Source organism: Lasioglossum baleicum, chromosome 13 (genome assembly GCF_051020765.1).
Source record: "Lasioglossum baleicum chromosome 13, iyLasBale1, whole genome shotgun sequence".
NCBI classification, from domain to species: domain Eukaryota; kingdom Metazoa; phylum Arthropoda; class Insecta; order Hymenoptera; family Halictidae; genus Lasioglossum; species Lasioglossum baleicum.
This window is the reverse complement of record NC_134941.1, coordinates 15786038-15805386: the sequence shown is the minus strand read 5'-3', so window position 1 is coordinate 15805386 and position 19349 is coordinate 15786038. Positions and strand designations below refer to the sequence as shown.

General features: G+C 44.5%; 1 protein-coding gene across 3 annotated transcripts in view; it reads left to right on the top strand.

Annotated features, from left to right (window-relative positions):
• The window catches only part of Arl4 (ADP ribosylation factor-like 4), a 67431-nt gene that overhangs the window by 928 nt on the left and 47154 nt on the right, over nucleotides 1–19349 (top strand). For 2 of the 3 annotated variants that reach the window (XM_076436861.1, XM_076436858.1), the window contains exon 1: nucleotides 659–1709. The exons of the other annotated variant lie outside the window; for it this stretch is intronic. The gene's annotated coding sequence lies outside the window, so the exon portion shown is untranslated. Of the gene's footprint in view, nucleotides 1–658; nucleotides 1710–19349 lie in introns of those variants that run through there. 3 annotated transcript variants of the gene reach the window in all.

Sequence of the window (19349 nt, the reverse complement as noted above, 5' to 3'; positions counted from 1 at the left end):
GATCAACGATTGAATAGTCACTCCGTAAACACCGCTATACATAAATAGCAGGTATTAAGGTATTCGCATATTTTCTCGGAATCTTTTAACTTTAACGAATGTATGTACGGTCCAGAGAAAGAGTGTAAACTAGCGGGACGGGGACGGGGACGGGGACGGGGACGGGGCTAGAGGAACGCAAAGGCAATCCGAATGAATGGTCGGGCTTCTTTCCCCGTTCCCGTCCCGCTTGTTTACACTCTTTCTCTGGACAGTACACTGTACTGCACTGTACACCGTACACCGACGATGAGGGACTGGTTCGCGATCGAGCAAACGATCCAGTCCCACGAACTCGGATCTCGGATCTAGCAAATAAGGGCAGAGCCCCAGAGGAGTACAATAAATTATTTGATGAATCGAGTTGGGCATTCACTCTCATTCTTTTTCTCCTGCATTGTGTTACGTTACGCTCGATCGCATGACCGAAAGACGGATAGCTTGTTCCAGTCCGGTCGCTGTTGGACTACGCGCGTATTCTTAGCCTCCAATTTATATTGACCGGTCTGTCGCGCTTCTTCGATGGAGGGGGGCCAATCTCGGAATGCCGACAGCGACAGCCCATCAAATTATTATATGTATAGGGTGATTTCTCTGGTTTCGCAGTGGTTCCGCAACGTTCTCGCCGTCCATTGTAGTCAACATTTATTGCGCGTATCCAACATTGTGCACCTACGATCTACGACCGTATAATATTACAATGCAAACTACAAATCAAGTGACGCAACAAGTATCGCGCAGGATGTTTAAATATAGTTTCTATTTCTAATATGTCGCAGTGCGTGTATGACCATCAACAACGGAATTTTTTCCACCAACTTTCCCACTGTATTACGTGTAAAACTTATATAATAAATGCTTGAAAGAATAGCAAGTTTTCGAAAGAATAGTAAGATAAATCCGTGCCATAAAATTCTCAGACGCCCTGTATACAAGATATCCCAAACGAATTTTTGGCGTGTCTGTCGTGGTCTGTCGGTTTCGATTGGAAGATCGTTCGCAAAGTGGCGTTTCTATTGGCGACAAGTTGCGTTAACTGTGACGCGAGTTTGCAAGGAGCAAATCAAAATGGATAAACAAAAATTTCCTACGAATATACGATCGGTGAACAGTAAATATATATTCTAGAGTATAAAATACGAGTAACGCAGAATTTTCAGCAAGATCTGTCGTGTAATCATGTCTGAAAAGCAGATTCGTAATGGAACGTTTATTTCTCCGTTGGAACAATTCAAATAACGCGCCACTCGACATTGAGCGGTGGCGCTGTCTGGCGGTGCATCTCGGAAGCAGCTATGGTTCGTGGTCCATCCGTCCATCCGTCCATCAGTCCATCCACCATCCACCGTCAGCCAGTCGCCAGTCTGTCTCGGGAGCTCGGGGTAGTTTGATGTGACAGGGGTGGTGCTCGCAAATGTAAACCGGTGGACGATTGTTTTGTTGTGCTCTGATGTCATTCGTTAGTTTAAACTGATCGGACACGATTTAACCGCGAGTGTTCCCGCGCGATAATTGACGATTCTTCGGAAATCGACACCGTTAATCGTTGTTTCGAGGATCGCGGCAAGTGTGTCAAAGTCGATGGTAACGTGTTTTCTGTGCGTCCATAGGCAACGTAGCCGTACGGTGGTCCGTTCAGTTTCGGATACGTCTTCCTTCGAGTAAAAATGGTGAGTGCGAAACGCATTTATACAAATTGACTCCCGTTCGAACCGCTTAGAGTATCAAACGTTCCCGAGGTCTTTTCTGTCACGTATCGCCGTGGGGAAAATAGCAGGGTGTAAGTACGATATGTACATATGTATGTATGTATTGGGTTCAATCGCTGGGCTCAATCGTTATCTAGATACATACATGTACATGGATGCACAGTTGAATTGTCGAAGCTCTGCTAACGGTTCCGACAACGATATCGAACCTGCCTCGACAACTTTTCTGTCAGGTTAACCCGGTTATTTCCTGATTAGGATCATTCAGCTCGTCGATAAGCGAAATTCGTTCGCCGTGGTTGTCATGTCGTACCAATAAACTGTTTGCTGCATCTAGGCACGGGTGCAATCATTTTCTTCGAATTACATTTCTAACGCGGTTTTTCGATCGACCGAGACAATTCGTTCGTTTTTGGGGATGACGTTTTAATCGCTGCAACTATAATCAAGAAAATGTTACGGCAAGGGGTTAACGGTTAACCCCTTTACGCTTGAATGGCGACTCTGAGGCGCCACTGACAATTGCTGTACATACATACATACATACATACATACATACATACATACATACATACATACCCTTATTCAAACTATTTTCTACATTATCAGATTTGTAATGTACATACTTGTATGTAGTAGACTGCGGATGTTTATGCACTTATGGCTTATGAAAATGTTGAAAAAATGCTAGAATATAAAATTCGATAGAATTTGAGTAAGATTTTTCTTTCTTTGTTTGGTATCTACAAAGATGTACAAAGGCTGTTCCCGTTAAAAATAGACTTGTATCGTATTTCAGGCCCTTTCTTAAAATTTTTTTATAAAAATTGAAAATTGCATAAACATCCGCAGCCTAGTAATTAGTACATAAATCAGATCAGTTTCATGTGCATAGAATAAAACAGCTCCTATGAAATAAAAGTATTCTGGTTGAGAAATTTTGGTTCTACATATGTACATACATACAATGTACATATCCAACTCCGAGTGCAAAGGATTGAACGTTTGATACATAATCGAGAAATCAAATTTCCTCTAATTGTCAGCCGAACATAAATGAATAACATACACGTACACATATGCATACTTTACACATACATAAATAAAAATCCTGGGATCGTCGAGCGTAGATCGATTCCATGTTTCGATTGCTATATTCGGAGGGAATTGTGTAGGCTTTTGTTTGAGAATAGCCGAGCCTCGAGTCTTGACACACTTGGCACAGAGTGTGCTGCATGCTGTCACTTTGACTGGTGCCGTGGTGCCCGAGGGAAAACCCGAAACTCTTCTCTTCTCTGTGTGTCTCGTGTATGTTTGGACATACATGCACGTATTCAGAGATATGTACACGTATTTTTTTTTAGTTCGAAATTAGCGCGGTGCATAATTGTTCTAACTGGCTGTCGAGGTCGGAGGAGGGGGATCGCGTGTGAATGAATCGGTGACTGCACGCCGATGTGACGGCTCGGTAGTGTAACCAAGGTTATTGCGTTCCCCTCGCCGCGCCGCGCCGTGCCTTATGAATGGATACCTGTTCCCTGTTCCTTGTGCCCTTTAATCGACGTAGATGTAGAAATACCGTCGGATGCTGCGCCCCGATGAAAAATCTCTCTGCCTCTCGTGCAACAGGGAACGTTGCCATTTGCTGTTCGCGGCTCGCAATCGCCTCGCGATAGTCGAAATATTCGATCGGGTACGTCATTGACACGATTAGGTAACCGCTCGGAAAATTTATATGTACAATATTTAGACTGTGGATCTTTATGCAAAATAAGAATTGTCTGTATCGATTGCAAGGAATAGAAACTACATAAATCGAACGTTATTTCTTCCCTTAATGATTTTAATAGAGGATATATGTATCAACATGTCATACATGTATCGACATGTTGAATTTGAAAAATTTTCCAACAACTTTGAATTTCATCTGTACTGATATTAATCAAGATCCTTCGTATAAAAGTACATACATATATGTATTAGACTTCCGACACAAATACACAAATACCGGGGTACACTTGATATTTTAGTAAAAAATGTTAGGAAAAGGTTAGGATGTTTTCCAGACGATTTTCGCCATGCTTTCGTGGAAGACGCTTGTATACATATGTATTTAGGTATCTTGGTACATACATACATACATACAATGTTGTGTATGTACATATGTATGCATTTACCAGATGCACTCGGGCCGCGCTTAGCATTCGGCCGGAGTCATTGCCACGCTTTATAAATATTCAATCGTTCTATAAACGTGATGGGTTCGCGTCGTTTCACGTGCAGAGCTTCTCTCATCTGGTTTGTTGCGTATGTATTCGGTGTCGATACGTTTCGGAGGAGTTCGGTGGTCGCTGAGACCACGTTCGATTCTCGTGGACATGTAAAAATGGATCTGATTTGTGGAACTTGTTCCCGCAACTCGTCAAACATTCCGCGAAACATGCCCCAACTGTTATTGTATCTTACTCCGTTTCGTTCGAATGCATGCATAATTCATTCATTTTATTCGTTCAATTGCTAGGCTCATCAATAAATCAATAAATATAAAATAAATATTTATGTACATACACATATATTGTAAACGACCAATACAATATCGTAGCAACGTTGGCCAGAGATGCTTAAAGTAATGATCAGAGTAATTCATTGATCGAGTTAGAGTTCGGCTTTTATCGCGGTGGTATTCATGATCTTCCGTTGGTTCTAGGTTGCATCGTATGTATCTGCCGCGTTGCATCTGCATACGCATAGCATCCGCATCGTCGCGCCGCGCCGCGCCGCGTCGCATTAATTGCACGGACGTCGTAGCCCGCCCTTAATTGTCCCCATAAATGTAACGAGCTGCTTGTCCTCGTGTTATGTACATCGATGAACGGTTGACATAATGGGTAGCTTTCAACATTTTACCCAGAACGGATCTCTCCGACGATTTAGACGGGAACCGGGGCACCGTTTCGAGTTATTGTTTCGCGGGGAACCCGGTAATGACGAGCATTAGGGCTTATCGATGAGTTATCTTCGCCTCGCCTCGCCTCGCCTCGCCTCGCCTCGCCTCGCTATATTGCCCCGAAGATTGATGGCGACCGGGAAACCGGCAGGGAATGTGAGAATTCTGTTTAATGGCTCTGGCGAGAAATGGACGGCCTTGAGCGAGGAAAAACTCGGGAATTGAATGCCAGTTGACCCACAAAAGACTGGATGTACTTTCAGTTTCAGAATTTGATCAACATTCATCAATTTCTTCGACGAACGACTCGAATGAAAGTGAAAGTTCAAAATGAAAACACGTGTCCAAAGAAATAGCGTTGCGCTAAAACTCCAAAGCTGGAAATGTACATATGTAATTAGGTTGTCCAAAAAAATTCGTTTCGTTCTCGATTAATGTGCTCGGTGGAAATTCAGAGTAGTTTTTAAGAAAACCAACGGCATGGTTAAGAAATGGGAAGCTTAAAGAATAATAAAAGATTAAAGAACAGAAGATTGCGTTGTGTGTGCATGCCGATGTTATTTAACGATATGCATGGAACGTGCACGCAGTGAAAGAAACTTTTGGGATAACCAAATAATTAACCGGATCCCGACCGTTCAAGTTCGCCCAGGAGCACACCGTAAACTTTCTGAAACCTCCGTTTAGCTGTTCAACTGGTTTCAAACAGGGATCAATCGTCTAATCGCGAATTCCAGTCGAATGGGCTTGATCCACGGTACACGTACTTAAGAAGGAAGCAGTTAAAGATCCCCAGTTGTCCAAAGAATCAAGCCACTGCCGCGCTGCGCCGATACATAGAACGAGACAGCGTGTTTCCCCGAGGCGAAAGTTTCCAAATTGCTGGTCGGAAGGAAAAGCGCGTCAACTATTTCGCGGAGTACGTTGTTCCTTGCCGGGGATTAATATCGCGAGGAGTTATTTACGCCAGCGTGCTTGGGATCCCATAAATTTCTCTCTTTAGAGAAAACAGAGGAACAAAAATTTGTGTCGGAACCGTGTCTCGCCGTGTTCTCCCGGCAAAGGGATTGTTTTCGAGGGTTTTCATCGCGCGCGGGTGGTTATTCTCGCGGCGGAATGTCGCGAAATTTTCAACCTCGTGGCAACACGCGCCCGCGAATACATAGTATCGTTTGGAAAAATAAATATCGGACAGCGCACGGGAAAGACTCTCCTCGTTTGGAAGTAATGGATTTCCGATAATTACGCGGGCAACTAAAACCGTCAAAGAACGATGCATGCGCCCCCGTGACCAAGGGGTTAGAAGCCAAGGCCTGGCTACCTACATACATACATACTTTTTCTTTCCTTTTTTATTCATGATAGCCGGTCGCCGGCCGACGTCATTCATTACACCATCACGTGATCACGGACACGTTTGTCTGTTCAAGCTTCACAGGGACATTTATTATAAAAGTTTTGAAGGTAAAGTTCTCAACGGTTCCAAATAACTTACCAAGCGCAGACTTTATTCATTCTTGCTGGGACCTCGATTGGGATATCAAGTTGTCGAAAGGACTGACACAGTACAGTAAACCCATTTATTTTCTCATCGTGCAACGTCCTCGTGTTTCACGGTGTGTTCCGACTATCTCACGATCATCTGTACAAACATCTGTAGCGATTCCTGACAAACGAGGAACACTTGTAACCTCCCGGGTCGAGTAAATAATCATGGCAACCCTCGTCTTCCTCACCCCACGCGAGAAAAACAATTTTGTTCCTCGCCTGGGAAGCGTCATTTTTGTTTTAATCAAAATGATAATTTTCAAATATGTAATATGTACGAATTCATCACTAATAACTGTGGCAAGAGTTTGATACCAATTGGAGCGTTAAGTTTTTACATACCAGACTGAAAATACATCGGTTTAAAGTCCAACTTTGCAAAAACTAGGGCGCACTTACCCCACTCCGCCTTAATGATAAAATTGTGCGGGCGCGGCGCGGCGCGGCGCGGCGCGGTGTGTAGTGGTTCACACCGATATACTCGAGCCGAGATCAGATTACTACAGCGGAGGGGATATTTTGTTTGCATTCATCGTGTACGACTTTTTTGCGACTGCAATAGAGGATTTAGTGTATACCAATTTCGTATCCATAAAATTCCAAAGAAAGATCATAGGGAATAGAAATATGTATTCTAGATCGGAACAAATGTTTAATTTTCGAGCTATTTTAAAAAAGTTGTGCTGACTTCTCTCCGTCACTCCCACGTTTCCGTACTCCGTAGTCGATACTGTACAGTGTACAGTGATTCTCTTGTTTCTCCTCGAGCAATTCGAGGAACAGATTACAATTTTTGCGATCAGCAGTTTCGAGCAGTCGTCAAGAGTCACGTTCGACGCAATCGGTAGACCAGCAGGACACTGTGTGACACGGTGTAATTAAACGATTTCGATATTGCGCGATGTGTCGTATATGTATATCTCGGGGGCACGTGTCGGTGTGTACATAGTATGTACAATGTACATACATACATATACCGTTTCGTCCCTCGAGTTTCAAGAACCCCATCTCCGGTGAAATAAATAACGAAACGCAGTCTCTATCGCGTCTAATCTAATCGCAATATCGCTGTCTGGTTCCACGTGAAAGACTGCCTGCCCGTAAGCTACCGCGATAATTGCCTGAAACGATTTATGGACGATCTACGAGGCACGTTCCCATCCTGCCGTAGAATCTGCCGAGTTTTCGAAGCTGTGAAACCAATTTTCTTGACTCCCGAATGGAAATAAGCCGCCGAAGGTCGTCGTAGATCTCTGGACGAAATGCAGTTCCCCCCAGTTTCATTTTCAGATTCAAGTTTCAATATCGCCAAGTCAAAACGCGAAGCGCGTTTGGTAAGGGAAGATTAAAATGAAGTTGCATCGTTGCTTCCGCAATCATCGTTACGTACTGAAATTCTCGTGCGGGTAACTGCATTTGATTCTGTGTAAATTAGACCGCGATTGCGGGAAATGCCGAGTGCATAGTTACCGCGTTTCATTCTCGAAGTTCTGCATTTCACGTAGACGAGAGGTTGAACGTCCAGGATGATGGAGATAGTACATATGTACATATGGGCCAAAAGATGAATTCATTTTGTATCTTCTATTTTTCAATCGTTTGTGAAAATACATATATACATATGTATGTAGACTCTTCGGAGAAAAGATGTTCGGCTTGTTTGATCCTTCAGAATTTCAGAAAGAACACTGAAAAATCCCCGCGTTTCGGAGTCTTTGTTTTTTGTTTCGAATTGCTTGTAGAAGCACAATGATTCACGAGGTTTGTCTGCGATCGGCGATCGGCGATCGGCGCCTGATTCGGACCACAGTATGTACATACATACATACACGGTAGAAATCACTTTCCTGTGTTAGCCGGCTTGCTCTCCGATCGACGGCCGATCCTAATCGCCACGTGCACCTAGTACATACATACATAACGGCATTCTCGGTGCCGCGCCACGCCGCGCGCCGTTCCCTCGCGAAAGCTGCTTGTTTCGATGCTAGACGAACCCGGTGTTATTTCGAACACGAGCTGCCTGCCGCCGGGGATAGACGTAGACCGCCTAGACTACATGGACGATTGTTTTCTCAACCGCGATCATCTCGTATTCGTTACGATCGTTTGCTTTTGATAAACAGTTCTGACAGAGATTGATGTCAAGCTGCAAACGCCTTTCTCATTTTTCCGAAATTCTCGGTACGATCGTGCAATCGGTAAAATCGCATATTAGAATGTGAATTTCCATGAAAAATACGTATGTATGTATATCTTTTTGCTCCTTCGTATCCTCGCAGCACCTCAATGCGATTTTCTTGTAAAAACTAGTAAAAAGCATGATCGTTTCATTCGAAAGTTCAAGCAGATCCTCGACGAAACTCCCGGAAAGATGCGCCCAGCAAAAATTGTTGCGTTTTTGTCAAGATCTCGGATCCTTTAGGAACCCGCGCGCGCGCGGAAGAGCATTGATACAATTATTATCAATTATGTAATCCCTTTCACAAAGGCTGAAGAGCGGCGTTCGGATTGAAATTAAGGAACAGCCTGCTGACGAAGTTTCTTTGAACCTTTCTCTCCTCTTCTGGCTAATTACTGTTCCTTTTTTTCCGTTCAGACACGTTATTCTCTGTCGAGGGCAATCGGGCATAATCGAGCGATCAATTAAAAGGCCAGGTGAATTCTTTTTCGCGAGCGAATTTCAAGCGGCACCGGCCTCTTCCTCAGACTCGTTAAACAAATAGGACGCGGTCAAAGGGATCCGAGGGAATTGCTGGGAAACGGCGTGGACGAGCCTAATAACTTAATAAAAAAAAGGGTCGATCAACGGAGGTTGCAGACGACGACGACGACGACGACAGCGTTGCAACCCTGCGTAAAGCGGGTCAGTTTTTCCTCCACGATCCGTGGAGTTTCTTTCGACTCGGTGTTTCCGAGCTTGCGATGCGCTTAAGGGCGTGATTACAATTAGAAATTGGTAGAGTTGAATTCAGTTTTCATTTTTAAATATTTCAATTAATCAAGAGATAAAGCAGAAATTGTGCTACATAGCACATACGTACATATAATCATTCCCCGTGTAGAGATGCGCACGATTGACTGTGACGTGCCGCCTCTGTGCGCAACATATGTATGTATTATGTACATATGTATGTAGTTGCCAACCAAGGAATCCGATCATTTCGTCCGAAAGGATCGCCAATCCCCCCGTCACCGTGGAGCGGCAACCGCCAAAGACGTCCTTTGGTGATTTGCCGATTTCGGTGGCGAACATTGAATACATACATACATATATGTATTATAGACGGCTGAAACGTCCGTTGAGTTCATCTGAATCTCGCCGTCGAACACACGCCGTTTTTGTGAATATGTAATGCAGTTTTAAAATCCGCCCTTCTCGAAGTTTCTTCGAGATACAGAAAAATGCGAAACTGTGCATCCGCGGTGTAAAAGTATTCGTGCGATTGTAATTACTGAACACGGAACACAGATACATAGATAGATACGCTGTTTTTCTACGACGAATTACGAAACGTACAATGAATTTCCGATCAAGGAATCGACCGTAGAAAGCCGTGGACACTATATACATAATATTAATTTCGTGACCAATTAGAGGCTGATCACCCCGTTACATATCTTGATCGCGATGGTATCGGGCACGAGCATGCTGGTGTTCCTCGCGTGCGTGTCTAGTCGTGATCCTAACCAACAGATAACGCAATCTTATTTAAATTTCTGATTTGCTAGGGAGACTATCCACCCGGCCACGTATCCACGGCGACAACGAACATAGTCGGTGTCTAAACAAACTACATACATACATAGTAATACATACATACATACATACATACATACATACATCTCGTCTCCTCGAGACGTTTGATTAACATATCACCGAGAACACTTTCCAAACAGTATGTACCGCGAGTTACTCTACGAATCTGAGGCAAACAAGGCAAACAAAATGATTTGCGTTCCCATGCCCGAGTTCTCGAGAGCTTTGATGCATATACATATGTACCTGTATGTATGTATGTATGTATGTATGTATGTATGTATGTATGTATGTATGTATACTGTATACACATACATAGTACAGCGACTTCTTCCACTAATACAATTCGGACACACCAAAAACGACGCGACGATAACTTTTTCAATATTGGACTGTACGATTTGAAATTTTTTCGGAAGTTTGAGCATTTGTCTAATGTAGCAGGTGACACGCGAACCCAAAGACACGTTTTCGGTTCAAATAAGATTTCGAACAAGACAGTCAGCGGTTTCTATCGGCATTCCCTAATTTCTGTGTAACCCCGATTCCGAATTTCCTTGGCAGGCCTAGTCAGCAACGAAACAGTTCGGCAAACACGCTGGCCAAGGGACGCTCCCGAAACGTCGTCGTCAAATATCCGTGCGGGATCGATGGCCGAGTGGGCCGGCTGTGTTTACAGAGGAGAAGCAATCCGGCAGCGGCAGCGAACTCTTTACCCGTTACCCGGTCATCGTGAAGCGCAACACCGCACCGGCTAAGCGGCTAGGCGGCTAGCTTCGGGATGCAGAGCGACCGGATAATCTCCGGCTTCCTATCCCTCTCTTGTTTCCTATTTTTCTTTCTCTTTCCCTGGCTTCCACTCCACCTGTTTCCCCCTTTACTTCTCTATCTACATTCTCATCCCTTTCTATTTTTCTTCCTCTTCCTCGCATATTCTACATATGTATATCTTGCTCTTTCTTTCTCCAGTATTTCACGTCTTTGCACCTCTCTGTTTCTTTGTTTCTTCGAAAGTATTTAAACAATTTTTGACATATACGACCAACCACATATATGTATCCAAGTTATATCAAGCAACTTATTTTCCATAAAAATCCGCAGTCTCTAAAAAGCCGTTTGTGTTCGTAGCAGGGAGATAAAGCTCCCAGTGTCCGCGACTCGTCGCGAAGCATCCGAGCTACGATTTTTTGGCAACGCGCTTATGCCAGCAGAGAGGAGACATTGTTCCTCCACGGTGCTCACTGCGAAACCATTTCCCCCATTGTTCATGGTTTATTACATATTGCTGCTGTTGTGTGGACGTTACATATGTATATCTATACTTTATACATATATGTATGTACATATATGCATTCGCTCTCGCGTTGATGCATCCGAGCGAATTACGCGGAGCTGGAACAAGCTTTATATGCAAGGTGCGCACTTTCCATGTTTTTCTTTTATGGAATTTATGCGAGCAATTATTACTGTAGAGTGTTGAGCGTTACATTGTGTAACCGGAGCGGGGTTCTAGAGGCAAGAGGACGCGGAGAGTAGAATAGAGATTTCATAATTAAATCTCTCGGAAGGTAATCACCGTGGCTCGGCGTGAATATTCATTGATAATTTTGTTGCGTTTTTCTGATCGTAGACAACTTAATGGCCGGCGGTGGTTCTTCGAGCATGAACCAAAGACCATAACAGCATGGAATTAATTGACAGAAGCGGGGGCTTCTGGTTCAAGCATACTGTTTTTCTTAGGTAATTGATTCGAAGAAAAATTACAAATATTAAATATTGAAAAATTTGAATATTTGAAAATTGGAGGGCCTGAAGATTGAAATATTTAAAAATCGGCATTTTCATTGAGCGGTGTGTCCGAAAGTGCGTATTTTTTACGTAAATATTAGGTTCGAGGGAAAGCTCTGTCGTCATTTAAACGAGCAGGTAATTTTGCTTGTAAATGAAAAACACACGTTGCTAGCGATTCATTGGGAAACTGACAGGCTACCTGAAAGATGGCGACAAGATGTTAGAAGTAATGGAAATTATATGTATCTTTATGTAATTGATTAGAAATGTTTTCTTTAAAATACGGCACAGAACTTTCCCTCCAACCTAATATGTATGTATTTACAGAAATATTTTATTGCTATAAATGGCGAGGAGGAATACATATTTATATTCTTGAAATAGAACAAGTCCGAAATAACGAATAAAGCGGTTTCGTTCGACGTAGTAATCGACTTTGAATATGTATGTATGTATTCGTTCGGCGCGCATGGGTTAGTTTTCGAAGAAAGTGGAAACGGTGAGCGATGATCAGACGCGCCTATGGCCTATTGTTATTCAGCGGCGCGGCGCGCGCGTCGGATGGCTCTCGAAATCGATTATCTCGGAACAGTGACCGGTCATGAAAAAATGTTATTCTTCGTTTTCCATACATTTTTTGCGTCTAGAAAAAATGCAGTCGAGAGATACCCGATCAAGTGTAAAATCATAAATAAAAATTGAATCTTCACGGATCCGGGTTTTTTCTGGTCGTAAGCCGTAGAAAATCGACTGAAAGAGCGATCAACGGGAACGTGCGAGCACGGATTGGTTCTTCATGAAGGAAACGAGAGGGGCCCCCCCGTCCATGGCCAGTTCGATTTTGACTAGCTGAGAGTGCTATGGAAAATCAATATTTTCGGGCGACGCGACGGTGCATCAACGTTCAACGGCCAACCAGTCGCACGGCTAAATGTAATCCGATTGCGCAATTATTCCGCGTTGCTCGTCGCGATTCGCTCGTGCTGTTCCGTGCATCTTGAGGCTTTCTTCTGTAGTCCGTTGCATACAAAGATGGCACGTGTGTGTCTCTCGCGCCGCAGAAAACGCAGATCCTTTAGATCGCTTGATTCGCACGGACATCGACGATCGCACACGTCAGAGCTGTGCGCTTTGCGGAAATGGCGATTTTTCAATCGGATTCGTTGCAATCGTTTCATTTAAGCGCCGCTCTGCGCCGCTCAATTGCGATCGCTGTGAAATTCCCACTTTCGCAATCGATTTTATCGAAGCCGCGGAAATTTGATTCATTAATTACGGTATTCCTCGGCATGAGAATGGAATGCAAGGTGTGATTCACGCGTTTTAGGAATGCATAGAAAATGCATGTTCGCAGCTTATCGATCAGTCAGCGTATTTATTTCGGATTACATATTTCGTCTTGCGATGAAGATACGAAATTCTCTCAAAGTTCAAACACCGTATAAAAAATGTATTGTAGACGACAATATCGACGCATTGTTTCACGTGTCAATTGTACCGTAGAACAAAGAGCGGTACATATTCACCGCCATTCAATGTACAGTAAACGGCGCAAATTGCTCGCTGCAGAGATGATCAATTTGCGAACACCATGGTAAAGTGAGAGAAAAATGTGTAGCGAGTCTTGAACGTTTTTGTTTCGCGTATAGAAAGGACATACATACATAGATGATGCGACGAATGCTGCGAGAGAGGGTGCTAAGAGGGCCTCGTTGAAAATCCCTACGTAATTTGAACCGTTGATACCAATGGGAACAGAACCTGGCTGGAGGGCGCCGCGCCGGTTTGCACGGCGCGGTGTCATGGTAACCAGAGGATACAGAGGACCAGGTATCATTTGTTTAGACAATTTAACGGCCCCCTGGAAACGACGACGACCACGTCCAACGTCGACGTGTCCCGTGGAAGGATGGGGTTGGTTGGCAACGCATGCGCCTCTTTGCCAGTCGATAACACCACCGATACCAACCAGGCAACCAGCCTCGGTTGCTAGCTGCAACACTGACACACAACTCCACATTGCTAATCCCGATTCGCCAGTCGATGTATTCTTGCCGGGGCCAACACCGGTATAGTCGTCGAGCAAAATCGCTCTAGCCGCTGCGCTGGTACATACTCCTCTGTGCCTCTATCGTCGTATAGACGTTGCTGCTTGCTGTTAATCAATTCTCTGCATCAATTGTAAGAAACTGTTAATAGTTTTAGAGAGGGAGAGTTGAAAATTGGGCCTACCCATTTTTGTTGTAAATGCATAAAATCCGAGGTCTATCAAACTTTTTCGTTATGAAAACATCTATTCTTGAAATTCCTCGAAGTGACAAACTAAAATCAATAGTTACCGGCTACCGGAATTCGATGCACGTTCCGTAATATGTACATATCAAAGTTCGCACCTCCGCACATCGAAATATGTAACAAGATTTCCGTACCAGGAAAAAGAGATCCTGCGTGAGCCGTCGATATCCATTTGAAATCAGAAGTCACCGGGTCCATACTTACCCTGGTCGGTTTTAATCGAGTTTTGCAACCAACCGATAGGTCGCACGAGACGGAAAGGCGTGCGCCGCAATACATTCGTGTCCGAGGGATGATGCCACCCTTAATGGACACTCGATTCTCCTTGTTGGAAGTTTTCAAGCAATTTAGTCTGCCAGCAAACCGTCCATTCCACGGTGTCCTTTTCAATTTACGAATGTCCGAGCTACTTTCATATTTGAAATTCAATTTCGAGAACTTGATAGGACCTGCGATTGCATTCTGTCACGTCGCTGTCTGCTCTCCGTTCCCAGTGTGACGTGACAAGCTATAAGCTGTTCCTAACGTAACCTTTAAGTCGGTTATGGTAACCCTCAACTCTCCTGTTGCGCAATGCTCCACAAATTATATTCTCGTTATGCTCGTGTCCAGTTGTTGCATCATAAAGACCAGATACATAATGAAGACTAACGAATTCCGAGAAACGATCCGGGTGCATTCACTGCTGCTGCTGCGGACTTCAGGCCTGTGCGCAGTCTATTTGTGAGCGCCGAGTCCTGTGAGGGCTTTGGCCCCTGAGAGTCGAGTCCTTTCGGTATCGAATCCTGTGAATATTGAATTCCGCGGGTGTTGAGTCTTCTGAGAAATGAGCCCGATGAAAATTGAATCCCTTGAAAATTCAGTTGCTTCAGAATTGAGCCCTTTGAAAATTCAGTCCTCTGAGAATTGAGCCTTGCAAATTTAAGTTATCGAGTTATCGAGTTTTCGAGTTTTCGATGATGGGCATCGATTGTATTCCGAAAGAATTGAAATGAAATATGGCACGGGTCGCAATTGAGCAATTACCGAGCCACTTTGAGAGCTAGAACCGAATCCGAATGTTTCCCCATTTATCTCTTTGGATTACTGTACATAGTACACATGTTCACCTCGGTGACATTGTCAGGCGCCACTGATGCAATTTCCCCGTGAGTCAGATTGCCTCGGCGAAATGCAATTAAAATTGCTCGAATTAGACCGCGTCGCGTCGCGCCGGTGTCGTCGCAATTCGGACACACTGAATCACGCTCCACCAGCTGATTTGTTGCTTTTAACTTGCTCGATCTGGCCAAGTATTTTCGGGCGACGTTCCGGCGCCTCTTCTCCCACAACTTTTGTCGTCCCGTCCTTTCGCCTCTGTTATCTGTTGCCACATGAATTTTCTGTTTCACGATTATGAGTGACAAACCTTTAACAAAGTTGGCGAAACTTTCCTCTTTGGAAAAGATCGCCTTACACGCTGCCTTCCCGTTTGTTTCCCAGCGTTTTGTTCATATGTACTACAATACATATTATGAGACGGGAATAAGTGTTACAAACAAACAGAAAAATAGAAAACGATGCAATAAAGTTGTCGGGGGAAATGGACAGCGACACACATGGTAGCAAAGTGAAACCTGTTTTTGTAGATTGCGAACGAAGTGTGTTTTTCATTCCACACGCTTAAAAAGATTGAACGCGTGACAATGAAAATGTGCCTCGTACAAATATGAATACATATTATTATCGACGAGATTCGCGACACGATGCCCGATAAATCGTCATGAAGAGAAATGGGGCACCCCCTTCTGGCGATGGATTTTAGGCACACGTGCGTCGATCGCGTATCGACTTTTACCTTGCCGGGTTTAATCTATGTAGGTAACGAACAAGAGAAACGAGTTGTCCTTTCTCCGAAAGGACCGTTAGCCTGATTTCCACTTCGTTTCGGCTATGTCGGAAGCGAGAGACAGGTGCTTGTTTTACGGGGACATGCAAAACTTGTCTCTCGAAAAGCACCGGTAAATACAAATATATACACTCTCCTCTCATTATCTACTCTTTCGCACTCGGTCTATCGTAACGCTTCTCGTCCCCTCGATTAGCTCTTTAAATCCCGAACAATAAAACCACCTGACTCGGGAACTCCAGAGGAAATTTTAATCTTAAATCTTACGACGCTTTTTACAATTATATGTATACTTATCCGAGTTACATCATCGGACTCTAAACGTAAACTCTAAAACGTAGACATGGATTTCATTGAGAGAGCCGAAAAATTTGTTGTTCCCTTTTCGTGCAACATGCGTTTGTTTGCTTGAAAAATATACTTAACGCCTTTGGAACTATTTAACGTGCCCGGAGAATTTGCTATGGAAGAAGGGGATGATCACGGAACAGTAGGATTTTGTTCACTGATCTCTCGCGAATGGTTTAGCGGCAGTTCGATTTGAACCGGACTGCGACGAGTCTATAGAAAATATTATCGGGAGCCCCCCCCCCCCCATCTACACCACCACTATCTTTTCCGGTTCGAAAGCGGTGCGGATTCGGTATCCGGACAAGAAGATCGACGAGATCAGCGTGTCCAGGACAAGAGGCCACCTGTCGCGATCGTTCCGCTCATGCAAATCAATTTTCATAGGCGAGCGGTGCTTGCCCAGCCATTCAACATCCTCGCGGGTACGTGTTCCGGCCAGTTTTACGAGGCTCCTTCGTTCCGTTTCCTCTAATAAGATTCGATTTGCACAAGACGGCTCGGATATTTTTTACGATCTCGTCACGGAAAACCCGTGAAGAAGAACGTCCTCCGGCGAGGCGAGCAAATTACAATTCTGGCAGATTATTGTCGAGCTTTTTCACACCACCTAAAATTGCAAGGAATTGCTGCAAAAAGGACGCCATTACTTTCCACATTCCTCGTATTTACCGTCCCGTCGTTAACGTTAAATGGTTTTCGGTGAATTTGATAGAATCGAAAGAGAACATGTGGTAGGAACACGGAAAGCGAGACTCAAAGGATCTGCAAGGAGTTAATGATGATCATCTGTGATCAGGATTTCTCAGCATCGCGCATGCAGTTTCCGTAGAGAGGATCGAGAAACAAAGGCGGGTCTCTCGAACAATGCTCGTAGGTGCATTGTTTATTTGCCAGGGGAGAATCGTTGGACGTTTCGACGCAAGGTTCTGCCGTAGTACGTAATGGGGGAAGCCGATCCGTGCGATGCTTGGGGCTCCTCTCGGTATGCTAATAACCGAATTAAGGCTGGTCGCCGAAACCGGGGTGAAAGTTCTGCGATGAATGCGAGAGAGAACGTTCCTTAATGAAGCTGTAAAACGCGCCGGAAAATACACCGGGCACGATGCGACGAGTCGCGTCGCTTCGCGTCGCGCGTCGGTCCGCTGCCGCTGTAATTATGTTATCGTTTGATTGAACGCAACCGGGATGAGAGATGTATTGGAAAGCGAGCGGGGAAACGGGGGACACGCTCGACTTTCCAACGGAACAAGTCGATTCCATTTCTGTAACAATAAATCGCGAGATGCGTGCGAGCCCTTTCCCTGTCCATTAGCTGGAAGTGCAACGGGACTGGTTTTAAACAACGGTTCATTTTCTCGTGGGAAAAACTGCTGAAAAAATATTCACGGACTCGTCCATACTGGAAAATCTATAATTTCCTCCGAAATTCAAGCCCTCGTGTCCCGAGAAAATTAAACGCAAGAAACCTTTGCATGAAAAAAGAAGAAACACATGTTTTTATTACAACAGTTGGCGGAACGGCTGATTCTGGAATCTTTTGCGAAAGTTTCACCGGAAAACAACCTGACGAATCTCTCTCTCTCTCTCTCTCTCTCTCTCTCTCTCTCTCTGTCTGTCTCTCTGTCGCCGCGGAATTAAAAGTGGATTTATCGTCGATCGTTAAAAATCGGTCCGACACGTGCTTTCTTTTTTCTGTCCGGGGGGAGGAAACGTCCCGACGTGAAAGTCGCTAATTTTTGTCTCGCGGCCAAGAAATCATCGATCCGTCAGCGAGATACACGGGATAATTACAAAATCGTTCGTGACGGTGGATCCTCGAGGCCGAGGCAAAAGTTGCTCCTTCGCGTCGGCGATTTATTGTTCGTGGCTTCATGGAGTTTATATAATAAAGAAGCCTCGGTCTGTGCTCGCCGGCGCGCAGCTTTCACTTCTTCGTAACCCCGTATGTATCAATTTATTGACGCAGAAACCTGGTCGCGCCTCGTAAAAATTCACACGTGACACGGTCATGCATAGTTAGCGGTGCGGCGCAGCGGCTCGTCGCACCCTGGCGACGATTTAGTCTTTGCTGATTCTTGCCGATTCGTTCCTGTTACCTAACGAGAGAATCGAACAAAGTATACGTCGTCGTCGTCGTCGTCGTCGTCTAACGATGTTAGGCGAGAAAGGAGCTCAGTGCAGATCGCGGATTAGCCGTGTCAGCGATCGTTCGGGAGAGATCAGCTTGCTAGAATATCTAGGGAGTTATTGATTCCCTGAAACACTTTCATGAAAGAGAGTCTGAACGTTGGATTCGTTTTCTCTGAAATTCCTGGCACATACATACATACATATGTAGTCTTTGGAAGCTAATGGAAGGTCTTACTGAATGGATGGCATTGATTGTCCTTGGAGACTGATTCATTGATTATCCTTGGAAACTATTAGAGGATGTGTTTCGAAGTGTATGTACATATCCTGTTAACTGTTAAATGATCCGAGTGTTCTAGATACAAAATAGGTCCTTAACTGGCTGAGAAAAGCTTGATAGAGTTTAACAAAGCATCCTACTAATCCCTGTACTTGTTGAAAAGATCTTGGGTGATCTTTCGCTGATTCTCCGTCACGTCTCGATAAAGGATCCTAATGGTGTCTCGGATATCCCGAGAAGAACTGTCGCGGTTCAGTGAATCCTGGCAGTTCCAGTGGCGTTTAGAATACACACCGTAGCGTAGGCGCGTTGCAAAGATTCCTGGTGTATCTGTAAAAGCCTCGGAACGACATCTCGTAATTGCTCGAGCAATCATTCCGGGGCCCAGTTTCTTGTTCCAGGTACAGTATTTAACGGAATGATTGAGCGATGGATTAACCGATAAGCCGGCGCAGGAACGACCCGCTTTCCTCGGCCGTTAAACGTTCGGAAAGACACGTTGCATCCTCCCGGTGGCTTATGTCCCATTTACCCAGTTCATTACGCGCATGCATGCGTGAAAACCGAGCGTGTCGCGATTTCACGTAATTTTCCACGGGTACACGGTTTTCTTT